The sequence below is a fragment of the Bicyclus anynana genome, chromosome 6 (genome assembly GCF_947172395.1).
Source record: "Bicyclus anynana chromosome 6, ilBicAnyn1.1, whole genome shotgun sequence".
Classification (NCBI taxonomy): Eukaryota; Metazoa; Arthropoda; class Insecta; order Lepidoptera; family Nymphalidae; genus Bicyclus; species Bicyclus anynana.
Window position 1 is genome coordinate 18,377,110 of NC_069088.1, and position 25,218 is coordinate 18,402,327.

Genomic DNA, 25,218 nt, shown 5'->3' on the forward strand with positions numbered 1-25,218 from the left:
GATTATAATAAATATCTATATTATTTTTCATGGTATAGATTAATTGATATTACTCGCTAGAAAGTGCTCTATAGCTCTATGGTGAAGGGGCAGGACACAACTTCGAGTGGTCATAGGTTTGGTTCCCCGCCCATGGGATAGTCCAACAGTTCCAGCAAACGTACAGTCTTGACGACTTATTTGAGTGGAATAATATTGAACATAATAATTAATTGGAAAATTCTATTATTAAAATAAAAGCAAACATATCTTCTACTTTGTTTTTTAGTCTTGATTGACTATAAAGGTATATGATAATAAAAGTAGTGGTAATGTCGAAAACATCAAAGTTACGAGAGTTCCCAAGACGCCTGTAAAAACCCAGCACGTAAGCATAATTCATGTATATACAACGAGGCGATGCTACCTAATCTATTTTATTAAATATTAAATTTAAAGACTTTAAGCTGCTAAGTAGAGATACATAAAGTTTAGAGAAAATGTGAGAAATACGCTGAAATTACCTTTTGCTTTATAACTTCGAAAGGCAGCAACTTTAATACCTTACAGAACTTAGACATTGTTGTTCAAACTTGGCTCCAAGTTTAATACTCTCGTTTCACAAGATGAATTACAAATATTTACACGAAACCAAAGAAATTTGCTTAAAGGGTTGAAATTTAGACTATTTCCACACGGTTGAGGTTTAGCTTGTAGGTTCTACTTAAGTGTTTTGTGGTTTAGTCAGATTTATATAGGCACTTAATAATTTGTAGGCTTTTTTATAAACTTTGACGCTGTAGAAAGCTTTACTAAAAGTGTTGCTGTGTCAATGTTATTTGCAAACCAATGCAGTATTTTAATAAAAACGTTGTTAAAAGGTAAATCAAGTCCGCAAACCACCTATCGTAATATTCATCGTAAAGGATTGACGGGTAATAATAATGTTTAAATCCAAATTAAAAACGACCTTCACCCATGTGTTTAATGGATGAAAAGCGTTTTATACCAAATTTATTAAGTTAAAAAACAGGTTACCCTGGATAACTATTATTAACCATATTTAACTATTATCAATGATAGTTTGGCCGGGAGTTTTAGAGTTTGATATTAAACATTTTTCATCCATTAAATAGATGGGTGAAGGTCGTTTCTAACACGGATCATTGACCATCTTTAACGATCACTGTGACATGTCAATGCCAATAACCAGCACCGACACGTAACGTACTGCCCGAGACCACACAATAACCAATTTCCCAACTCCAGAGTGAATAAATTTTATGAAAATTTCTTAATATAAAGAAAAGCTCAATATTCTAAAGCTTACTATAGCCAACTTCCTAAGCCTCCTAGGATCTCATGATCCAAAGCCAAGTCATCGGTTATCCCCTGGACCTACCAAGTGGAATACTTTATAATGAAAACAACAAAAGTTGGTTTCAAAATGCATTTCACACAATAAGATGTAAAATGTTCACGTTATTGCACACGTAAAGTATCAATTCACTTTGGTAAGCAAGATTTAGTGCCGGTATAGCGGCAACTGCGCCAACACTGCACCGGCGCTGCGTAGCACATAACCTTTATTCAAATCACGTGGCGAACCACTTACAGCTGTTGAATTTACCCGTTTGCCTTTTGGAAATATGTACGTATGTTACCCAACGATGATATCGTGCCAGAAAGCAATCTTCAAAATGAAATCTGTACTAAAACATGAATTCTGTATGAATATCTGTACTTAAAATAAAATTAGTAAAATTACCAGTTTTATCGAAAATGTGCCTACTTTTTTAACTCATTAAATCGTTGTGCATATTGAAATTGTGGATTAAACGAATGGAATATATAATGAATTCTTTGCGCTTTGTAGATTTCAACAATTTTTATTCGGACCATAAATACATAGTTCCGCATAATTAAACATTATAAACCTACCCACATTCAACATGTATATCTATATTATATTAATTATATTATATTAATATCATAAAGAGGTAAAGTTAGTGGTATTGTAGGGGATAATATTTAGCCGACTTCAAAAAAAAAGAGGAGGTTTTCAATTCGACGCATATGTTATTTTTATTAATGTTTGTTATTTTATAACTTCATTATTTATTACTCTATTTTGAAAATTATTTCTTTAATTAAAAGAGTATACTTCCCTTTTTTCCCATTTAATTTTGATGAAAAACGGTTTAGTAATTTTGTGATAAAATCAAAATATTTGAAATACGTCTTTGAAGTCGATTACATTTTTATGTCAAAAAGATTATTGGCTATACTAGACCAAAATTTTGAAAATTTTTACCACTAGAAAGACACGTTATTTGTAAGTGTCATGATCCCCATTTCACCACGGGAAGGGAAACTACGCGGGTGAAACTGCGGGGCGTCGGCTACAATACAATAATTTCGTCCATTTATCGTAGCACGAACATTATGAAACGTTGAACTGTTTTCAACTGAACCATAAAATATTGGGGTGCAATTATTTAAACGATCTGCATATTATGGCTTGTGTGGTATTATCAAAGGCGTATATTGAACGATTTTAAAACTTCAGAGTCCAATTATTATTTTATTCATCCCATATGTTACCAAAATTGATACACAAATACCTACTATCATGTGGACACAAGAGGAGAGGAAGGCCAAAGAAGAGATGTTTGAAGTATATGAAAAATATGAATGATAGAAGCGAATGGAAGAGATTGATCAAGGATTGATGAAATACCTTCTAGGGGATGTAACACCAAAGGTTTATTAACTCCAAGCTGAGAATTTTCAATGTACAATTTAAATCGATAATTTATAGCCCGACCCGATTGAAACTCAGTACCTCGTGATCGGAAACCACATAAACTAACCACTGGACTGCCGAGGGAATTCTTCACTGTATACTATCCTTGGAATATAAGGAACATAAGCACACTTAATATAGACATATTTACATTACCAACGTGAGTAGGTAATAAAAGCACGGTTGTTAATTTGAGGTCGACAGTGATATCACAAAGGCTAACGTCTGCCAGATACACACTTCGCTCCAGGGAGGGAGGGGAGGGGAGGGGGCGTATTCATGATATCGTGTACCTTTACGTACGTATACTTTGATGTCATTATTATGACATACACGTTAAAATATTAATGGCAATGTTGCTTGGAGGCAATCGGATGGGCTTTCGTCTTTACACGAGAAAAAATAATATTATTCAAAAATGTTGACCCAAGGGATATTGTTCCGGTAGTCTTTTCAGTCTTATAGCAAGAAACTTCGACCCACAGTTTAAGAGGCTTTGGTTTTACTGTCGGAACAAAGGCAGGATACGGAAGGCAAGAAATCCTTGAGACGACGCTTATTGTGAGACTTCTTATTCTGAAGTCCTGACCACCGATTGCAAGAACGCAAACGGAAAAGCTTGTTTTTATGCACAATACAATTGAACGTCAAGAGAAGGGATTGAGAGACTATACAATCATTTTAATGCTAAACGCCTAACGTTAGACACAATATAGGCATTAATTCCACGTGCTTAGAATGCGTATCTATCCAGCCGTTATACCAAAACACAGGTATAAACACAGCAAATATACTTCCTCAGTCTTTACTAATTCTACTGAGTATTCATGAATTAAACCAAATAAAACAAGTTTCTCTTTCTTTCGCTCGACTTGCCGTTTTGGTAACTGAAGCTGCGCCGCTTAACATATAATCTGCATGGCGCATTTAAGCGCATATAAGCGAGCAGCAACACAATGGCGCTGATTGCGGCCTGATCGCTCAGATGAGGCTTTCATTAAGGGCTCGTTAGCTATTATGTAGCTGTTCCATTCAGTTTGCTATTATACGCTGTTGCAATACAATTTGTTTCATTCGTTTTTTTGTTTCGTTTAAATATTTTCATCAACTTTTCAACAAATTTTCGTCAATTTTCATTTAACTTTAGAATAACTTCTAACTTTTGAATAACTTCAGGAATAATCGTATGAACTTAATTATGAGAAAGTTTCCGTTATGTAGCTAGGACGACGGCTGAGGCGAGTTGTTCAATATATGCATTTGTTATAGTCATTGAAGTTAAAAATAACTAGGGCACACTGTTTCGTTATAAGTTTGAACATAAACATTCGTTTTTCACATGAATATGCCGTGAATAATCACATGGTCCATCTAATTTATACTATGTAGTATATATAATAATACATTACATTTTGCTGAACTTACTGTATTCCTTTTTGCTGGACACAAAAAAAATCACGTAAACCTAAATGAAAGAGACTTAAAATAAATTATAAATTATTATTGCCTTTTAATAAGGTATAACTTTTGGTATATCAACTATACGAGTACACAGTATAGATGCGCCGTCTTTCAATTTCCGTCCAACATATTAAAGGAAAGTTTATTATAGAAAAGCACATTTTACGAGTTCAATAGGTAAGTTACCGGAAGTTGCGGTCATAACTTCATGAATCCATAAGCATATTTTCACAAACTTGGCCCACAAAAAGTATGAAGCGGCCACGGTCGGTCGAAGCGCAGACACTTTAAAACTAGAGCGGATATTATAAATATCTATTATATATAAAATAAGTAGTAGTATTTATATACAGTTACATAAACATTTTATCTCACCTACCTGACGGAGAGTTATAAATCATTGCTTGCCTATATCACAATAGGTTAATTGGAATAACACGGTGTATTTCGCTCGTTCACCTGAAATATAGGTGTTTAGTTATAGGTTTCTATAATTTCATTCCTCCACCGTGAAAATAAACGATCTTACACTCGAAAAAATAAAATAAGTGTTTTATTTTATTTTTTCAAGTGTAAGATGGCGAAGCACAGCTAGTAGAAAAGAAGAACAGCTGCTTTTTTATAAATCTGTATATATATCATCTAGGATATAGATTAAATATCTTTGGTGTAAATTGTGTAACACCAAAGTTTCGAAGTTGGACAGTTATGAAGTTGTGCTTGCAATTTGTATGCAAATCGCTGCAGGTCGGGCAACCTGCAATTTTGATGCAACTACTCTTTGTGCAGTGTTTATTGCTAATAGCTACAATTACACTTATATACACTGTGTACTGCATTACTTTACACTTCTTGTTTATTAATAAAAAAGTCAGCGCTTGATTGCGGACGCTTTATTGAATTTATTTAAAAAGCCATGATTAAGTTTTAACTTCTTAAAGTGTACCACCATTATCGGGCTTAAACTCACCACGCTGTTCCAATGTGGGTTTCGGTGGGCATAGGGCGATAATGATAAATTCATTAACGTCAAATGTTAATAATAATGACCAAGGCCGGCGGCTTAAGGTGCTTGCCCCTGCAAGCACCTTAAGCCATGGTCGTAACACCACCAATTTCCCAACTCTGAACGCTGAACTCAGGATTTGAACCCAGGACCTCATGATACGAGGCCACTTAGGCTAACCACTGGACCAACGAGGCAGTATTGGCTAAATAATAGTTTATTCAATACATATCTTTAAACCCTTCAACGGTACCTATCTATCGCTTGGCGGTACGTTTATCGCCAATACCATCGACTTTGCTTACCTACCACATAAAACCATCGTAAATTCTCGGGCTGGTTATTAAACCGAAGTCCATCAAACTATGACCCAACTTACACTTATCTTTACTTACAAATATCCTCTTTGTGTATTCATTAATACAAATTCACTTTGTTGTAGATAGATTAAAAGCGTAAGAATTTCCAAAAAGCGAAAATAGACGATAATTTAGCGCCTGAATCCCCCAACGTAGGTAATACACGTCTCAATCGATCTCTCGCAGCGAATTGCCGAAATAAAGTGGTCGTTGAAGAGTTTCACTGCGAGCACCAACTCTCTCGTTATACTCGTACAAACTCACTTTAGGCAATTTCCCACCAGGTTTCCCGAGAAGCATTCAATAAGTCACACAATTATTAGGTATCCTTGTTATTTGTATCTAACTTGGTTATAATGTTACTGGCAGTGCCACGCAGTTCCACTCGCGTATATAGCCAATTTAGTAATAATGTGGAGGATGAGAAAAATATAAATTTTAGGTAAAGTAAAGTAGAATTGATGAATAAGCATGAATATATTGCATACATTCATTGTTATTGGCAAGCAAGACAATTGAATGCGTTAGAACTTTGGTTGCTTTGCATTAGACTATATTTTATACTCTCAAAGGGGTCAGCTACCTAAATACCTGCGTGCTTTTAGAGACGGCCTTGCCTTGCTCATTGATGTCTATCATACATCTATGTCTATCTAACACTGATGGGATTTTTCCATCGAACAAGTAGTCCTTGAGATTAGAGCGTTTGACCAAAAAAAAACTCATTCAAATTATACAAAAATGAGTTAGCATTTGAGAAGATTATGAGGCCAACTTCGTCATCCCACCAGCTCCATTGAGGATAGAGCAGGTGAATGGAAAGGACAATGGTCTATTTCCAAACAAATTTTTGCTGACATTTTTTTTAAGCGTCTATGAATGAAAAAAATATAAAATGATAGATAATTATTTACTTAACAAATTATTCTTAAGGTTTAATATTATGTCAAGTCTGGAATTCGAGATATTTGTGTTTGAAGTTTTAGAGGTTATGTTTTGTCAACAACGAATAAGTTGTTGGTGAAGTCTTAATTATTCCATGATTATGAAGCCGGATATTTGGGTTCGATCAAAGAATATAAAAAGTAGGTTTGATCCCCATTTTTCTCTTAGACATTGATAATATACATACTTTATAAAATTGAACCTTCCTAATTAAATCTAAAAACCAACGTGGAATTTAAATACAATAATATTTTAAGTTAGTAGTTACTTTAGCGGGAGAAGCGGTGTCCATAAACAGAAGCGGTCGTTAAAAAGGAATGTAGGTACGGAAATCAGTTGATATCAGAAAAATGCAACTAGATTTACAAGACGTATAGCTACGCAAACAACAACAAAAATACGACGCGATGTGACGACTGACAGTTCACAGTTGAATTGTTAGTGCATGACTTGACATAAGAACACGTAAAAGTATCGATACTTATAGTATCGATTAACGATTATCGATCTCCTTTCGATACTGTTACTTTTGTAATCAATAATTTTCAGGAAATTACTTACTTTTACCTTTTTAAAATCATGTCGAACACACTTAAACAATAAATACGTCTGTAATCACTTGTTCCCTTCCTTTGATTATTAAAATATACCATATGGCTTACTGTTGGTAATAATTGTTATTAATATGTTTGACTAATATATTTTGTTTATTACTTAAATGTAAAATGCCGCCAAGTAAGGGTGAACTTTAGCAGTATTTTGTCATGATTAGAAATAAGTTATTTAAATGCAATAGGTACATACTCGTTTGAAAATCAAAATATTTAAGTATATTTCAAAATAATTATATTAATTCGTCATAAATATTAGTGTTTGTTTTACTGAAATTAAACTGATGTCATTTGATATGTGTAGTTCAGTGACGATACTTTATTTGATTCGATACTGGATTTTCGATATCGTGCGCGTCCCTAGTTGTCCAATAGATGTATTATTGGTATAAATAGTGTGGTTGCCATACTCAATTATTTAAATGTAATTGATGTGATTATATTTTAGTTTATGGACTTAATTAGACCTTGTGCACTGTTTTAAAAAATTAAATGAATTATTTTCTACAAAATGTAATAGTTTACATTAGTAGACGCTTATGAATTCTATCAACAAACACCAGACCATTGTTCTTTAGTGACAACTGCATTGCTACCAAAGATTTTAGCTCAATAGAATGATACAGCTGCAAATGGTTGATGAATTTGACAGACATTGACACTAAATAAAATATTAAAGTGTAGCTATTTGAAATCTATAAAAGTAATAATATACTATTTTAGGTATCCCAATGTTTAAGTAAGCAAGGAATAGTGGTAAAGAATTAAATCCGTGTGTAAATTCTATAGGTAATTAATGTGTCTTCTATTTGGTAGATCAATACTATAGATAGTGACTCTATAGATGTTTCATCTGGTAATATCCACATCCACAATCAGACAAATGCAATAAAATCCTAATCGGCTCTATATTATTTTGTTGCCCCAATGCGGTCATAATAATAACAACCCCTCAGATGAAGCTTATTTTGGAAATGCGATGTCGCAGAATGTATCGGCAATTGTGTGTGAGCAGATAAGTTTTAATTGTTATGTGCCCATAAAGTTTAATGTTTGCGTATCCATAGAGAGAGTTACGAGTGTATATCCAGCCGTATATCGTGCTCCGTGCTAGCAGTTTGTAGGCCACTAGTACGCAACTTTGCCGCGTTTACTATTTCTAAATACATAAAAATATAATTGAAGCGTCTGTCTGTAATTTCAAAATAACTGTGTCTCCTCAAATGCTTTTTTTATTTGTTTTTATAAACAATTCAACTTTTTTGAAATCTTTGTCTCTGGGTGTTTATCCGGGTTAATCTTTTGAACGAATAACCGATTTTATTTGAAAATTTTCTGGAAGTTTGAGTCACTTCCCGGAAATATTTTCTAAAAAAGCCCGCATCAGTAGGTATATTTCTCTGTTTTTAAGGTTGACTCACCTTTTTTTGGTTGATAAGTACTTTTACTTGTCACAATGTTATTTTTAACAAAATTGCAAAATTTAACAAAAGTCAAAGTTAAAAATAACTCCGCTACAAGATTATTGATCTAATAAATACTACACGCAGTTTGTCAAGGTTCCCCGAACGGAGTCGCGGTCGTCCGCTAGTTCAAGTTGTTATAGCTTTGGGCTTAGGGACGATAAAATGTAAATCGCTCTAAACTATCGCGTAGTTAAACTAAATTGTGTCTTGATTGATTAGATAAGGAATCCGGTTATTGAATCGGATATTTGATCAGAGTTAACTTGTTTGGTTAAAGTAATTCGATTATTGTGTTTTTATGGATGTCGTCTCATTTTTAAACATGCATACAGAGTGCCCCGTAATTATTGAATAATTTAAATAGTTTTCCAAAAATCCTCAGGATTATATTTTTTTCGGATTTTTCAAATTTTTCTTTCATGGATCAGATTTTTCAATGCTGTAGCTGTTGTAATTATGATTTTAAAGATCTCATTTTAGTTATATACATTGCGGATTAAATTGCCAATGTACTTTAATACTACTTTAGAAAACAATGTTTTATTTGTTTTGTAGAAGAAGCTTTGAATGCAATAATTATTTTTCTTTCATTAAGATGACCCGATTAAAAAAAAATTATGAAGCTGAAGTGTACTATTATTTTAAAAACTTGTACACTTATCTAGGTTTATAAATTAGTTTAAAACTTGTGTCTACTTTTTATAGTTACAAAGATGCTGGTAATAGTGTAGTTGAGGTGCGGAATTTTTAATAGAAGAAAAAGTTTTTAATTAAAGTGTGCATATTACAACTTTTTTCTTCAAGATGTATTATATCTGCCCACTAGCCTAAATTTACAAATGCAGTCATTTTTGTTGATTTAGTCCGCATTGAGACAGCGTGGTGAGTTTGAGTTCAAAATATTTTCCTAAATGTTTGCCAAAAAACATTGCCCCATTGACCTGTAGTAGGCCATGTACTAGGCTGATCATGATGGTTATGTGTCTGTATGTACGTAAAGTTGTATAATGTTGCGGAATATTGTGTTTAAGGAAACTTCTGTTATTAAGCGTATGTACTAGTGTAAGTAGTAATATTTCAGCATAATTTCCTTCCCGCAGCGAAGCCCTGACTATCGCATGCCGACACGTGTCCGGGCGGCATGCGAACGTTCCCGGACATCTGCAATTACCGGCACTAACAGTTAAAGGTATTAAAGAGGCATTAAAGCGTAATAGCTGCGATGCTCCGCTTAACTGAAGTGCTTGAGTGCATTTTCTGAAAACGTGCCTAACGGTTATTGAAATTTCCCAACTTTAATAAAGGATTTTTCTACTAAAATTAGCATATTTTTATAGTAGCAAATAGTCAGATCAACATCTAGGCATCATCTCTCTAATTAGAAAGAAGGAAATAATTGTTATAAATTTTATATCTATATGATTAATTCATATAAATTTTATATCTATATGATTAATTCATATAGATATAAAATTTCGATCGAATCGATTATGTAGCAGTTATCCTTTTCAAAATCTAATTAGGCTATTAGAGTGGTATAAAGACTCTAATACACTACTAAACGAACCGTAGAGTCTCTATTGCTCTAAATCTAGTTGTTACAAGATGTAGTAGCAGTAGCAGCATACTCGATCATCGTTCGATCAAATAACTTTGGGTTGAATTACTTTGGTCGATTTTCTTAAATAATGTATATTTTAGTTGATAATTTTCTGTAGATCTAATTTATTATCGATTATCTACTAAAGTTACATTCGTGCAAATTCGCGTTATCGTTTATTTTCTACAGTACCTACGTTTTGCATTGAAACTAGAAGGACAAGATTCTAGTGCAAAAGTTTCGGTCGGAGCATTTATCGTATGGCGGTGCTTAGTACTTTAAATTTCACAGTGACATCGTGAAGCGAACACTTAGGGTTTAATGTGGAAAGTTTGTTCAAACTGCTGCTGTAACTAATGTCGTTCACTTTTTCGACGTGAAGTATGTAAACGGTAATCATCTCGTTTTATTTTTAAACTTAATTCTCTTTAGTAAAGTTTACGCTAAAATTTCAAGCTTGGTCCTCATTAAATCAGCTATAATGAACGTTAAGTTTGCTTACTCAGATTATATGGTTTAAACACTGTTGCCCTGCTTATCCTTGTGCCTCGGTCTAAATAGTATGGCTTACAGACTACATGTGGCTTAACACCTTTGGCTTAGATTGTAGCGGATATATTTTAGGAATGTATGCCGCAAAGTAATGTTTTGTTAGCGGTGATGAATTCCCACTTAACATAAAATCATCTGACTGTTATAATTATCGTATGTAAAAAATTTAAAACTCAGTTATTTCAAATTGCAACACAAAAGTGTTAAGTTTTGTAGACAACTTAAGACTAGGATTCACGTAGAACTATTTAAATACTTGACGAGTTAGAGAGTGTTAGGCATGCAGAGTTAAAAGCTTACTCTCTATGAGATCTGTTATCCTTTTTACTGTGCAACATGTGTGTGTGTGTGCAACTATTTTACATGACAATGTGTTTGCTGGAATTTCTTCTACTTCTTATGTGAAAATGGAAGCTGGCTTAATAGCATCCTTTCCAAACAACTACACAGGAAAAGAACCTTAACATCCAATTTATCGTTGTATATGTGCTCAAAGTTGAGAAGTTAATATCTACTGCAATTTCAGACCAGAATCCATTTTTTTATGTAAAACATACAAAAAGATTCTATGTTAATATTTGTATCTTGTTAAGTTGTTAATCCTCAAGTACCCTCAATTTGCATGTAACTTTTTGTCGCAGATTACTGTAGCGGTGAGATATATGAAGCCGCGCGGCGCCGCTGCAGGCTGCGCGGTAATTGGGCGGAAGCAGATACTGCGCTGCCGGATTACAGCGGCTTACTGGCCTTGTTTGTGCACACAACCACTTTATTCATATTTTTAGGTTAACTCCAAACACATATATATTCACTAGACATTTTAAAATTGCCATGTTTTTTGTTTCGTAGACACATTAATTTAGGTAGTGGAAATCCTCGATTTAATTAAACCTCATAAATGTAAATTTTCATCCCTATCTTAACCCTATAACATTTTCATATATTTTATGATATTATTTGTAGTCCGGGATACAGCAATGCTGTTCAGCGGTAATTACAAGCATCACGGCAGTGTGTCACCCGAGGAGCAGGCCATAAGGCATGATAGCTTTATAGCCAGCCACGGATATTGGCTAGGCCTCCATATGCAACTTGGATTCATTAGGCTACTCCAATGTGGGTTGGCCGACTTGATGAAAATGTTTGATTTTTAACTGCCTCCGTGGCGCAGTGGTATGCGCAGTGGATTTACAAGACGCAAGTCTCGAGTTCGATCCCCGTTGCCGGCCGGTTGAGGTTTCTTAAGTGGTCCAGGTTTGGCTGATGGGAGGCTTTCGGCCGTAGCTAGTTACCACCTTAACGGTAAATCACGGGAGGTGAGATTGTAGTCAAGGGCTAACTTTAAAGTATAAAAAAAATGTTAAATTCATACACGATTACCATCAGATATTAATGATAATCAGCCCGGTGCCAACGGCTTAAAGTGCTCTCCGAGGCACGTGAGTGTAACATCACCAACTTCCCAACTCCCGGCTGAGGATTTAGTTGAAAATCTGTTTGAAGAAATAATAACTATGTATCTCATATAGTCGGACCCAGCACCTGATGGTCCGAAACCACATAAGCTAACAATGGGGCCAGTGAAGAAGTTGTTAATAAAACTATATTATTAAATGTAAAACTTCTGATAAATAAAATTTACGTAAGAAAGTAATTTGTAAGAGTCCAAAGGATCTACGGCAGCACAATGTGACTACCCAGGCGTACTCAAGGAGCAGTCGTCTCCGAGTGAGTGCTATTGTGAGCCCCACGTGTACGGCGGAACAAAGACATCAGAGAAGAAACCACTAAGCATTGACTAAACTGGCCAAGGGTAAGTTTAGGATGTTACTTGGTTCCGTAGCATCTTTGAATAAATTTAAGGTGTTGCGGCATTAATGAATGGTCTTAAGATTTTGAAGACATTATTTTGAGATTACTTTTGAATTGAAATGAATTACTTTTATTTTAATAAAATTTCATCATCAACTCTTGCAGGACTCAAGTCTCAGACTAATTACTTAGAAACCAGTATCGCAACCAAAAACACGACCAAAATTGTCTGTCATTTTTAAAGGAAAACGAGCATAGATTTGGTATTTATCTTTTACTAAATTAGAAGTTTTTGACCGTCTTTTACACTAATCAATATTTTTTTTTAAATCAACTACACAAAAAGATATTCTTACGGAGCTCTATAACCAACGAACACGATTACAACTATGAAACATCGATTCTATAGAGACAGTTTTTATTAGATCGTTTACTATATACTTTCATATACTTTGACAGAAAAGTAACGCCTAGTGAGGCAGGTCCTTATATAATTAGTCCGAGGATTAAAGTGACTGATAGATTTAAGTGACGTTTCAGTATTCAAGCATGTTTATATTCCAACGTGAGCGATTTCTTCTAGATGTTAATGTAAATGACCTGGACCAACGTCCTAACGCACTTTCTGAACTCCAGAGTGATACTAAGGATTTATTGGAATTTTTCAAACCTAAAACTCCTTGGTACGTAGCTGAATAGATCAACCATTGAACCATGACAGTATGAGGTACCTTTTTGATTACGAATAAGCATAAATATATATTTTCGTGACAGAACCCTAATTAAATTAAAATGTTCTCTACAAGATCCATCACAAAACACGAAGTATACGCATCGCTTTATCTATGACTCTATGGGTGGATACAAAAGAAAGCTCTTGAGGTACCGCAGAAATTTCTCGTCTCTCGCAGTAAGGAGCAAACTGAATAGTCCTTGTGACTCGAGCGCTGTACCGGCGAACCGAAATACTACAAATTAATCTTGTATATACATACTTTATCATTTAAAGTTATAAAGATTATAAAAAATGTATAAAAATATTCAAAGGTTAATTAAAAATTCTTAAAGTTAAACCTACAATATACATTTTATTATATTACTGTACAGTGATAGTGATAATTAGAACCTTAGAAAATAATAGGTATAGCATATGTTTTCTGTGGTAGAGGCTTTTATTCAGTTTATATTACTTTTTATGCAGCTTAGATCACGCTTAGACATGTTCCTTTGTTTCCGAGTAACATATTATTGGGAGCAAAGAATGCAGTGAAAGGAGGAATCCAGTCTCAATACAAACTCGGACCCAAATTATATAAACGATACAGAGCTGAAAATTTGCCATAAATTAGTACAATTATGGAAAACTCACAGGGCCAATTTTTCAAAGAATATAATTTGCATCAGTTAAATTACTTGTACAGGTAGGCAATAATTAATAAAATAAAAAATGCGTATCTCTTTGACATAAAATGAATTACATTATCTGTGTCTAACAGTCAGGCGATACTTTTAATAAGGATTTGACACTAACTTGACACATCTAGCCAAATTAAGATAATAATGGTATTTGACAATGACATCTCATTAATTAATTAATTTCATTTTTTTTTTAAATTTGTCCCCAACTTTGGGACAGGCAAAGATCGTTGACCATACAGCCTGTTCAGTCGTCATTAATTGACTTAAACATTGACAGCCCGCATTGGCATAGGAAACTGACAGTCAGTGACATACGCATCAAAGAGGATATTATATAAATTATTACGATCGATGTAAAAATAATGAAATCAGCTTATTTTCCTCGTTGGCGAATAATATTTTGGCTGAGATTCTAATGGAATAATCTAATAAAATACAAGATTTTTAGTACATTTTTCATCTCTGCATCTCCTTTATTTGTAAAATCCTGAATTCTGCTTGAAACAATTGCAGACAACGGCTAGTATTAGGTAAAGGTACTCGTAATATGTACAAATCTATAGAATATACGTGCAATTAAAGGATTCAAGTTCAAACCCCTTTTTGAGTTTTCCTGTACGCATAGTTTAAAGAGAAATTTTTATTACCATGTTCCGGATGCACTTTGTAGATTATTTTCAAAAAATATTTTTTAACGTGTCAACTGTGCTTTTATTCCGTATGAAATACTACACCGGTTTAACATTTTGTGTAATAAAGCTACCACTCGTATCTTAATTAACTACGAGTAAATTCCTCTTTGCTCAAAAAATAATTGGTATTAAATAATTCTTTTAACTTGTATGTTTTTGGGTTAACTTACATTTTATTTCCCAAATAAGCAAATACCTTATTCTAATAACATGAACTAAAAGCCTGCGAGAGTCAGATATATCTTATAGGCTAAATATAGGCTAAAGTACGATAGCCAACACAGAACATAAAAGAACGCTAATGCTAAACTAAGCTCAGCTAAAGAGAGAGAAGAACACAGAAACATCTACACTTAATGTTATATAGAAGTGAAGTATGTGACTTTGTGAGGTTTTAGGAGATTATCTTTGACCTACTGAACCGATTTTAAAAACTCTTTTACGAAAAGAGAGCTAAACTCTAACAGAAACAGAAACTACGAGTACGTGGGTGAGACTGCGGAGTGTCTAATAGTTTACAGCATTTAAAGAATAACATATCACTTTAGGGGCCTTTCTCGGGAAACTAGCACCACTACGTAATATCACATATTTATGCACGAGTGTGGTCCTATATTTTATCAATTTGGGCTAGTAATTATTATCACAAAGTAAATATAAAATTGGGAAAGGGATTGAAAAATATTTTAGGATCATCTTCGGTTTTCTCAGAGATTCCAATCATGCTCGCAGGGATACGAGATAAAAGAAATGTGGCGCAACGCCGCAATCTGTGTGTGGGGATTAACTTGTCAATATGGAGAGATTTGCTTTATCTCACAAAATTAACGATTTCGTGTAATATGCTGGCGAAGATAAAGCCAGCATTCGGTACGTCGAATAAGCAGTTATTAATATCTAAGTTCTTTATTAATTAATATCTAGGTTTTTTCCACGGAGTGTAATGGTATACAAGGTTTTTTTTTTATTCTTTACAAGTTAGCCCTTGACTACAATCTCACCTGATGGTAAATGATGATGCAGTCTAAGATGGAAGGGGGCTAACTTGTTAGGAGGAGGATGAAAATCCACACCCCTTTTGGTTTCTACACGGCATCGTACCGGAACGCTAAATCGCATGGCGGTACGTCTTTGCCGGTAGGGTGGTAACTAGCCACGGCCGAAGCCTCCCACCAACCAGACCTGGACAAAATAAGAAAATCTCAGTCTGCCCAGCCGGGGATCGAACCCAGGACTTCCGTGCCCAGCCGGGGATCGAACCCAGGAGGTATATTACTGTTCGCCTGTTTAGTTTTATATGTATGGGTAGGGTGTACAGACAAACGTTTGACAGTAGATAGCTGACAGACAGTGCGTTGGTCTGTCCAACTGAAGGAGCGCTCTAATAAAGCGAACTTTTAGTAATACACACTAACACGCTTGGTCTATTTTTTGTTCAATTACAATATTTATGTATTTTATCATTTGAGACAGCATCAGCAATAATTTCTTTTACTAATACTGAATTAATCACAAGCATCAAGTTTATACTACTCAGCCAATACATTACTAGGCACGTGAAGTTCCTCCGTAAGTGAGATTGGTTCCGTAGGTGCCCCTAGCTCAATTATCGAAGCCCTTTGTAAGTAAAAGTAATCAGGTCGATGCCTCTAGATCAATTAACGCTATCGACTTTCCAACTTATTTGCTCGGAACTTCATAATCACCGAAGTTTGGTCAATGGGTAGGCAGGTACAAGCGGCTATATTGTTATTAAAGAAAAAGTTCCTTGGGGTGTTGCGAAAATGATTGTTATAAAGGTAATTTGATATTGTATGAAACAGAACTTTGATTGACATGTCGTACACATAAGTTTTCTTTTTGTTTTCTTTATCATATTATATTACATTTTGGTTCTGATGTTTTACACCAATGTTTAAATAATAACGTAATAAAGAGATCTGATGTAAAACCTTTTGAGGGGCCCGAGAAGCATACTAACGGAAATTAGGAAATTTATTGCACCAATAATGTCGTAAGGGCTTCTTCATTCTTATATTTTTAGAGTAATATCATTTTCCCGACCAGCCAAGAATTAAGGCCCAATAAATCTGACCGTAAGGTGCTCTCGCGAGGATCATAAATCATCGCTATGTCCTGACATGACCTTAATATCTCCCCTATATATTGTACCCCATTACAGACCCTTCTGTGCTAAATAACATACGGCATGTTTTTTGTTTACGACCGTTTGGTGGTTCTGATATACACTGAGATAATAGACGCTGTTGAGGGTTCAGTTCTGACAATGTTGTACAAAGTATAAACGTTCGAAATTATACGGTATATTCTCGGTACTGTATAATTCTAAATTGTCAAGTACTAAAACAATCTTACTAATATAAGGATTTTCCACGTATCCATAAGCCATAAGTAATCGCTCAGCTGCAGAGTCCAATAAAAACGAACATTTACCTTAATATTTCACAAACATACATGAAGGGGAGGTACCAAAAAAATAAATATATTTCAAGGTTTTATTTTATACGACATTAATGTAAATACTTTCCTATGCTATAATAAAACTTCTTAGTGCTTAGACAGCCCGTCAGGAGAACGAACTATATACGGGTTCCTTGTCAATCTTTAAAAATAAACACTATTAAAACTTGAAATCTGCAGTGACATAATTGTGTTTCAAAGTCATACTGTTCTCCTTTATTGTCACAAAATAAAATTAATAAAGTATATGTATTTTTAAAATGTTTTTTAAATTCTTGCTATAGACCAATTTTTAATTACCAGGGTCTATGATGTCCCCAGAGAATCACACAGAAATAACTTGCCGCCGTATCAGCGGAACGGTGTGAGAGCCTTCGTCGACACACCCGAGAACCCCTAGGGTCTAACGACAGAGCGGAACGACCTCTGTGCCCGTATTCATTTAGATAATAATTCTATAATTGGTTGGCCACTATAAATATAGGTATTCACCCTTGTGCCCTTACGTCATAGAATGCTTTTTGAACAAATAAAATGACCCTAAAAGTATTTTATTATAATGAGAAATTCTGTTTGTGTATATTGTTAAACCTGATTAATTTTGGTACAGTAATAGATTGGATCTTGGAGAATGACAGTGCTTTTTACCTCATCATCATCATTTTATAGAAAATTCTAAGAATCAGCCTCATTGGCTTTACAGGTCAATAGAGCTTCAATTGGGCGAAAATGTATATATACATCATCATCATCATTCGCAACCCATATATGGCTCACTGTTGAGCTCGAATCTCCTCTCGTAATGAGACGGGTTAGGCCAATAGTCTATCACGCTGACTCAGACTCAGACTTCAGACACGTAGGGAATTAAGAAAATTCTCAGGTATGCAGGTTTCCTCACGATGTTTTTATTTCACCGTTTGAGACACGGGATATTTAATTTCTTAAAATGCACACAAATGAGTAGTTGAAGGTGTATGCCCCGGACCGGATTCGAATCTGCGAGTACACCGAATCGAAGGCAGGGGTCATATCCACTGGGCTACACACGGCAATAACTTTTAACAAACTTAATATATTCATTATTAATAGATGTAGTTCTGTTTTATTGAAGAAGAATACCTGTTACTCAATTAAAATACTTTGTTATTATTATTTGAGAATGTAGTAGGTATCTTTAAATTCCAGCAAAAAACGGATACAAGCTTTAAAAGTACACTGAAGTGAATGTTACTTGTACGAGTAATACCGGTAATTAGAGTTGTTATCGAAGCATTACAAGTATTGTTAAAATGTGGAATACTTACTAATTTGTACTGTACAACATAGTACGCTCGGGGTGTTTTCCTTATTATTACAGCCCGTGTTATAAACACCCGACTTTTCTTTTGTAATGAAGAGAAACTTTTATAAGGTTGTCCATGGTTTAGTCATTCAATGATACTAAAGATAAATTATTGTTTTATCGCCATAAAAACGTTAAAATACAAACAGTAGTAGGTATTAACTTTAGCTACATACACACTTTTTAATTGACTGTGTACTGTGTGTTAAATAATTATAAAATACTTAATTATTAATATTAACAATTTAAAAATATATAAGATAGTAAATCAAGGAATTAATAGCTTCTAATAGTAAGAGCGGTAGTGTCGACTGTCGACTACACGCGAAGCTAAGCGCTGAAGCTTGTATAAATTCAAATAAATGAGTCTCAAAGAGAAAGGGCCTTGTTAATTGTTTAATGTCTTTATGCAAAGTAATAAAGCTGCGCCAATTTGTACAGTTTGTGTTCTGCTGTTACATTTGAAACAAGTTTTAATTAGCAAAGTTATTTGTGTTTCGGTGAAACAATTTCTGAAGTTCTTTGTCTGTTTCTTAAAAACTTATATAATTTATAAATGAGTTTACAAAAGAATGTACTGTAGATTGATGTATGTGTTTTCTTAAACTTTCGAGACTATTAGCATTAATACTTATCAATTTTGCAATAAGAAGACTTACGTTAACTGACAAAAGCTACACACTATTATATTCAATTGGATTAAAATAAAGTTTTAGTGCATTCTTGGCACAAGTTAGAACACGATTTCATGTGGTAGTAAAAATAGTGCTCTGAGATAGATTTCATAAAAGATACCTTTTTACTCTTATGTTTATGATGTCCAAGCCTTCGGAAACGTACATACACACCGACTTATACATGAGAGAACGACAAAGACACTAATAGTAGACACAAAACGTTTACGTCATTAAGATGAAGACTCATGTTTTGAAGTAACAAGTAACAGATAGTAAAACACGTAAGTACGAGGTGGAATAGTTCCTGATAACTATTATTATATCCTTGTAGTAAAGTACAAAACAAGTACAGTACAAAATACTGACTAAATATCGATAATCCGACGGCCTTCAAAATTTTGAAGAGTAAATTATATTGATTTTAGCCGTATTCAAAGATACAATGGAAATTATAAGTATGCTCCCGCCTTTTTCCTCCCTCTAGTACTGGTAGGTGGTGAGTATGTTTGCATCGCCGCTATTTGTCGTGCGCGTTGTTTGCAGACAATACACCGTGTTTACTGACGCATCACTACTAACGTGCTGTGTTCAATTGTTTTCAAATATTGAGCTATAAGATATATTCCTAACAGCCAGATTACTTATAATCAGCACATTTACAGTTCCCTGCTGGGCCAGGCCTGTCTTCTTATACGAGAAGAATATGGAGCTTAATGCCACCACACTGCTTTTCCGAGAGACTGCGTTAGTACACTACCAACTTTTCAATCCCAAATTTCTCTAAAAAAAAGCTACCTTTATCCCATAACCCGACTCAAGTTTTGAACCCAGGACCCATATACACCTATAGTAGGATCACGAGCCTACACACTTTCAGCTTTTATAAAACGGCACAGGTCTGACCATCACAGGCTTTCAATCAAAAGCAACTTCCACTCAAACAGCGGAACAATCTGAAAATGTCTACTCGACAATTACTCAATTGCTAATGAAACTTGGCTGCTAACTTTGTGAATTGATACCGACTCGGTTGATAAAATTACTCAATGTAATAAATTTTATTTGCTTTAACTTGAATATTCGTTGGTCTATTGATCACATAATATTATGTGGCTTTTATTTGATGGTCAGTCAGGCTGGGACATCACGTCTACGCGTACGCTACGACTACGCTAGAGGCTGTCAACTGCTACGATAATAACGCGTAGCACTCGTAGCACTCGTAGCACTCGTAGCCGTGGTTGTGTAACAATGTGTTTATAACTCGACAGTGTGAGTTGAATTTGTCTCCATCACTCTTTTCTTAGGAACAACCTATATTTTTTAAAGTTATTTTTAAAGTATCATCATTGTATCAGCCGATGGACTTCCACTGCACGACATAGGCCTTTTGTAGGGACTTCCAAACATCACGATACCTGCATACAGCGAATCCTTGTCGACTAACACTGGGCTTTCTAATGCGGGGTCGCTATTCCAGCACTTTGGGACCCCAACGTTCAACGGCTCTTCGAACTTTGTGCCCTGCCCATTGCCACTTCAGCTTCGCAACTCGTTGAGCTATGTCGGTGACTTCGGTTCTTCTGCGGATCTCCTCATTTCTGATTCGATCACGCAGAGATACTCCTAACACAGCTCGTTCCATCGCCCGCTGTGTGACTCGGAGCTTTCTTATGAGGCCCAATAGTTAGCGATCAAGTCTCGGAACCATAGGTCATCACGCACTGTTCGACGTGGCAACACGCACTGTTCGAAGATTTTTGTCTTCGGGCACTGAGGAATTTCGGGCGAAAAGATGTCGCAAAGTTTCTCGAATGCAGCTCAGCCGACTTGGATTCGGTGGTTCACCTCTTTTTCTCATTCGTCTACAATTTCGAGTGCAGCGTTCTCAAACATTATTTTTTGTTTTGGCTATGTTCATTTTTAGGCCCGCCTGTAAAGTATTTTGCATTGAATGAATTTTTCATACAATTTCACTAAATTCACTTATTTATTATAAAACAAGAATAGCATTTCCTATGAATAATCAGTATGAAACCCAGTGTATGTAATGCGTTCGTACGACTCATATTATATTGGAAAAGTTTATGAATAACTCAAAAAGTTCAAATAAAAGGGAACGAGTGCGGAACAAGTCTGGCGTCTGCTAAAACGACGCTCAAGTTGGCGTTATGAATAAATTGCGAGCTTTCGGCCTCGACCGCCCGCGCCCCGCCCGCACCCCGCGCGCACCCCGCGCGCACCCCGCGCGCACCCCGCGCGCACCCCGCGCGCACCCCGCGCGCACCAGCATCGCTCAGCGTCATCATGTTGACGGACGTTGTATAAGAACTATTTCACTGACCGACGCACGACACAGCCTTATAGTTACGAGTACGAGTAAGTTACACCAGGAACGCTCAAATCTCGAAATAAACTATTTCATGTAACTAATTATAAAGACTTAAATTAGTTAAATTATAAAGACTAGAGCAGTGATAGCCCAGTGGATATGACCTCTGCCTCCGATTCCGGAGGGTGTGGGTTCGAATCCTGTCCGGGGCATGCACCTCCAACTTTTCAGTTGTGTGCATTTTAAAAAATTAAATATCACGTGTCTCAATCGGTGAAGGAAAACATCGTGAGGAAACCTGCATACCAGAGAATTATCTTCATCTGCGTGTGTGAAGTCTGCCAATCCGCATTGGGCCAGCGTGGTGGACTATTGGCCTAACCCCTCTCATTCTGAGAGGAGACTCGAGCTCAGCAATGAGCCGACTATGGGTTGATGACGACGAATTATAAAGACTAAGCTGCGTCGTTAGTCCAGTGATTAGCACGCGGGTTTGGATTACGAGTGCCAGGGTTCAGTCCAGGGTCCGGCTATGTACCTTAGGGTTACGTGATGTTTACGTGTCTATTAAGTAAGGTAAGAGTTGTAAAGTTGATGGTGTCACACGGCTGTACACTAAAGCTGTCGGTCAATTATTCAATAACATCTGATAGCGGTCGTTGAAGAATTTAACATTATCACCCTAATCAACTAATATAAGATCAGCGTGGTGGTCCTTAATCAACCGTTAAAATAGTCTGATAATGAATATGATACTCATACGATCCTAATATACAAACAACAGAATATTATAGTATAGAGCCTCCGTTTGCCTCCAAAGCTTGAAAGACGTTAAAATTTCACAAGTAATGTGGCAGACGATATTGCCTTTCAGAGAAGTTCACCAGCGAGCAAACAAAAGCCTGCGATAAGATAAATAGGCAACGAGGAGGGAGCAACTTTGAATACGCATTTATTTCCGCTTCGAACGCTGCTCCGTCGCCTGTTGTTCGATAAACAGCATTTTTTATGAGACGAGTGACAGATATTGTTCGCTTGTTGAATTCTAAAGTTTTAGTCAAACATATCACGGGATTATAAAAATATTGGAATTAAACAAATCTATTGATATTACCAGACAAATTTTTGAAACGCACGAAAGTTCATCAACGAATAGGCGTGGTTAAAGACATTAGTGTTTTGTGGCAAACATGCTATTCTGTAACTTTTTAATAACTTGACAGTGTAAGTCTTGGATTTGTCTATTTCTAGTAGATAGAAAGCGAGATATTATAAAATAATGTAAAGTCGCACTGTTACAGGAATTTCGCTACAGAATAGTGCTACTGCTTGGACTGACAGCATTATAGTTATCATAGGTTTACTCTGAGTAACCTTATTACAAAACTTTTTGATTATTATCATTTTAATGGAGTTATGTGAAAGTAATTAATACATTCTCATACAAGTTCAGACGATCGATTACGAACAACTCGCAATTTGCTCATAACTTCTTAATCGGCGAACTTGTGCGGATGTTATGCGGCTTCGCGGCCGATGTCGCGTGCGGTACGCGAGTATGTCGCGCGCGGAACATTATTACGGAACTTTTCGCTAATAGAATAAAACCGGCTAGCTTTTGTGACATTGACATACTTCGTCTGCCTGTGAAAGTTATACCTATATCGTAGTCAGAGAAAGTAACTTTATAGACAGTTAGTATACACTTAGTAAGCAAACTTAGTTTTTATTTTTTGGAATAATTTCATCGATAAGTCTCTCTATCGCTATTTATTCCATCTAGTGCGTTAGATTAGTTGAGTTGGTATGCGGATATTTCGAACCAGGTTTTGTTCAAAATCAATGTGTGTGTGTGTGTATTAGATGATGATGATGAGATGTGCGAAAAGGATTTATGTATATTTTATCGATCACTTCGTTTAATGTTTAAGTATTTATATGTTTATTTAGATAAGAATATTGTTTAAAAATCTTCCGGTTATTTGCACTCAACACACATTTACAAAAATTTTACTGTTCTCATTATTATATCATTACCGAAATACTTTTTTCGGCTTTATAAATATTGGTTTTATAAATATTATCTAGCTTAAAATGATATAGTATAATGTAGCAATCATCTAAACATTAAATTCTCGTATGAAAAGTCCAATTATAATGCGTGTAACCATCTCAAATAAATCTAAAATATTTAAAGAATCAATGAACACGAGTATTAAGTTTCATTTCCAGTAAATCGAAGCACATGAAAGTTAAATGAGGTGCAAACTTTGCATGTAAACGTCGGCTTCGTCACAGAACCACAGAGTGGATCCATACGCCTGCAGGCTTCGCCTCCTTATGTTATATACACATTTAAATACCTTATTTTTCTGAAATAGAAATAGTCATTAACCGTACGTTGTTTTCATATCTTGGTTGGACTGAATGTTAATAAAATATAATACAAAACATTATTTAAAAAATGTTCTCTAATTATTATTATGAAAGGGATATAGGAAGGTATTAATAACCCCGTTATTAATACTAGTTTCCTTACTAGTTTATGGGGTTCTATGAGTCTTGAAGGCAAACTTCTTTGATATTTTTAACACGAGACGCGTCAAACCAAATACACTGAAAATTTTTCGACTAATGAATCATCATTTTTATTACGTTTATTATATTTTATTATTGTAAACAAATGTTTCTATATCCGTTGTACACCAAAACTATTGAACCGATATAATCCAAACTGGTTTTATTAGAACAAAAACATATTAAAAAAAAATATTGCAAAAACTTGAAAAAATAACATGAACAAGATAAATTACAAATGAAGGTAGGAAGCTTAGCTGCGACATTAATTCACGATTGTGTTCGGGTCACTGATTAATCGAGCTAAATGACTGGATCCGTGCGAGCTCCGGACAATAAATAACGAGCGATATACGCGAGTTTTCCATAAGGCTTGCCGTATTAACACCTGCACAGCGACGTATTGGGGCGACGGAAATAACAATCGATGATTTATGTACACCCACAGATCTGGCAATTTCATTCCTCATCTACGAGTAGGTATAAAATGCACGTGTCGGAAACGGGTTTACATCAGAAGCGGATTTAAAGGGCAAAACACTATTAATAAATGTTAGGTCTAGCAATTCCCACCAAAAATGTTACCAAAAATCCCTCAAATGGCACCTTGAGTTAAGTCCCTGACTTGTTACCGAAGGATGTACGGTTAAAGACGTCTTTTAAAAAATTAGCTAACACTCCCCTTTTCCTCTCAAGTCATACCAAAATAATCCATGAAGGATTATCCAAGCAAAAGTGTGGAGGGATCGAACGCCTCGACAAAAATGAGCTAAGCCGCCCGAGCGGTTTACCACTACTCCCCACCTAACTTACGGAACACTTCGTACAATTTCGGCTCATGACGACACGAGCCAACCTATCGAATGACGCATTCGCGCCGACACACACACAAAATGTTGCGATCAATAGTTTGGCTAGTGTAGAGAATAAAATTGCCCGGAAAATAAAAAAAATAAAAATATAAAATTCCCAAAATTATAGTGCAAAATATAGTAAATTATCACAGTTTGACACCTGTTATTTAATTTATTAGTAATTTTGTAATAATTTAGTAATAGTTCGTGTGGATAACAATACTACCTATCTACCTATACGTAT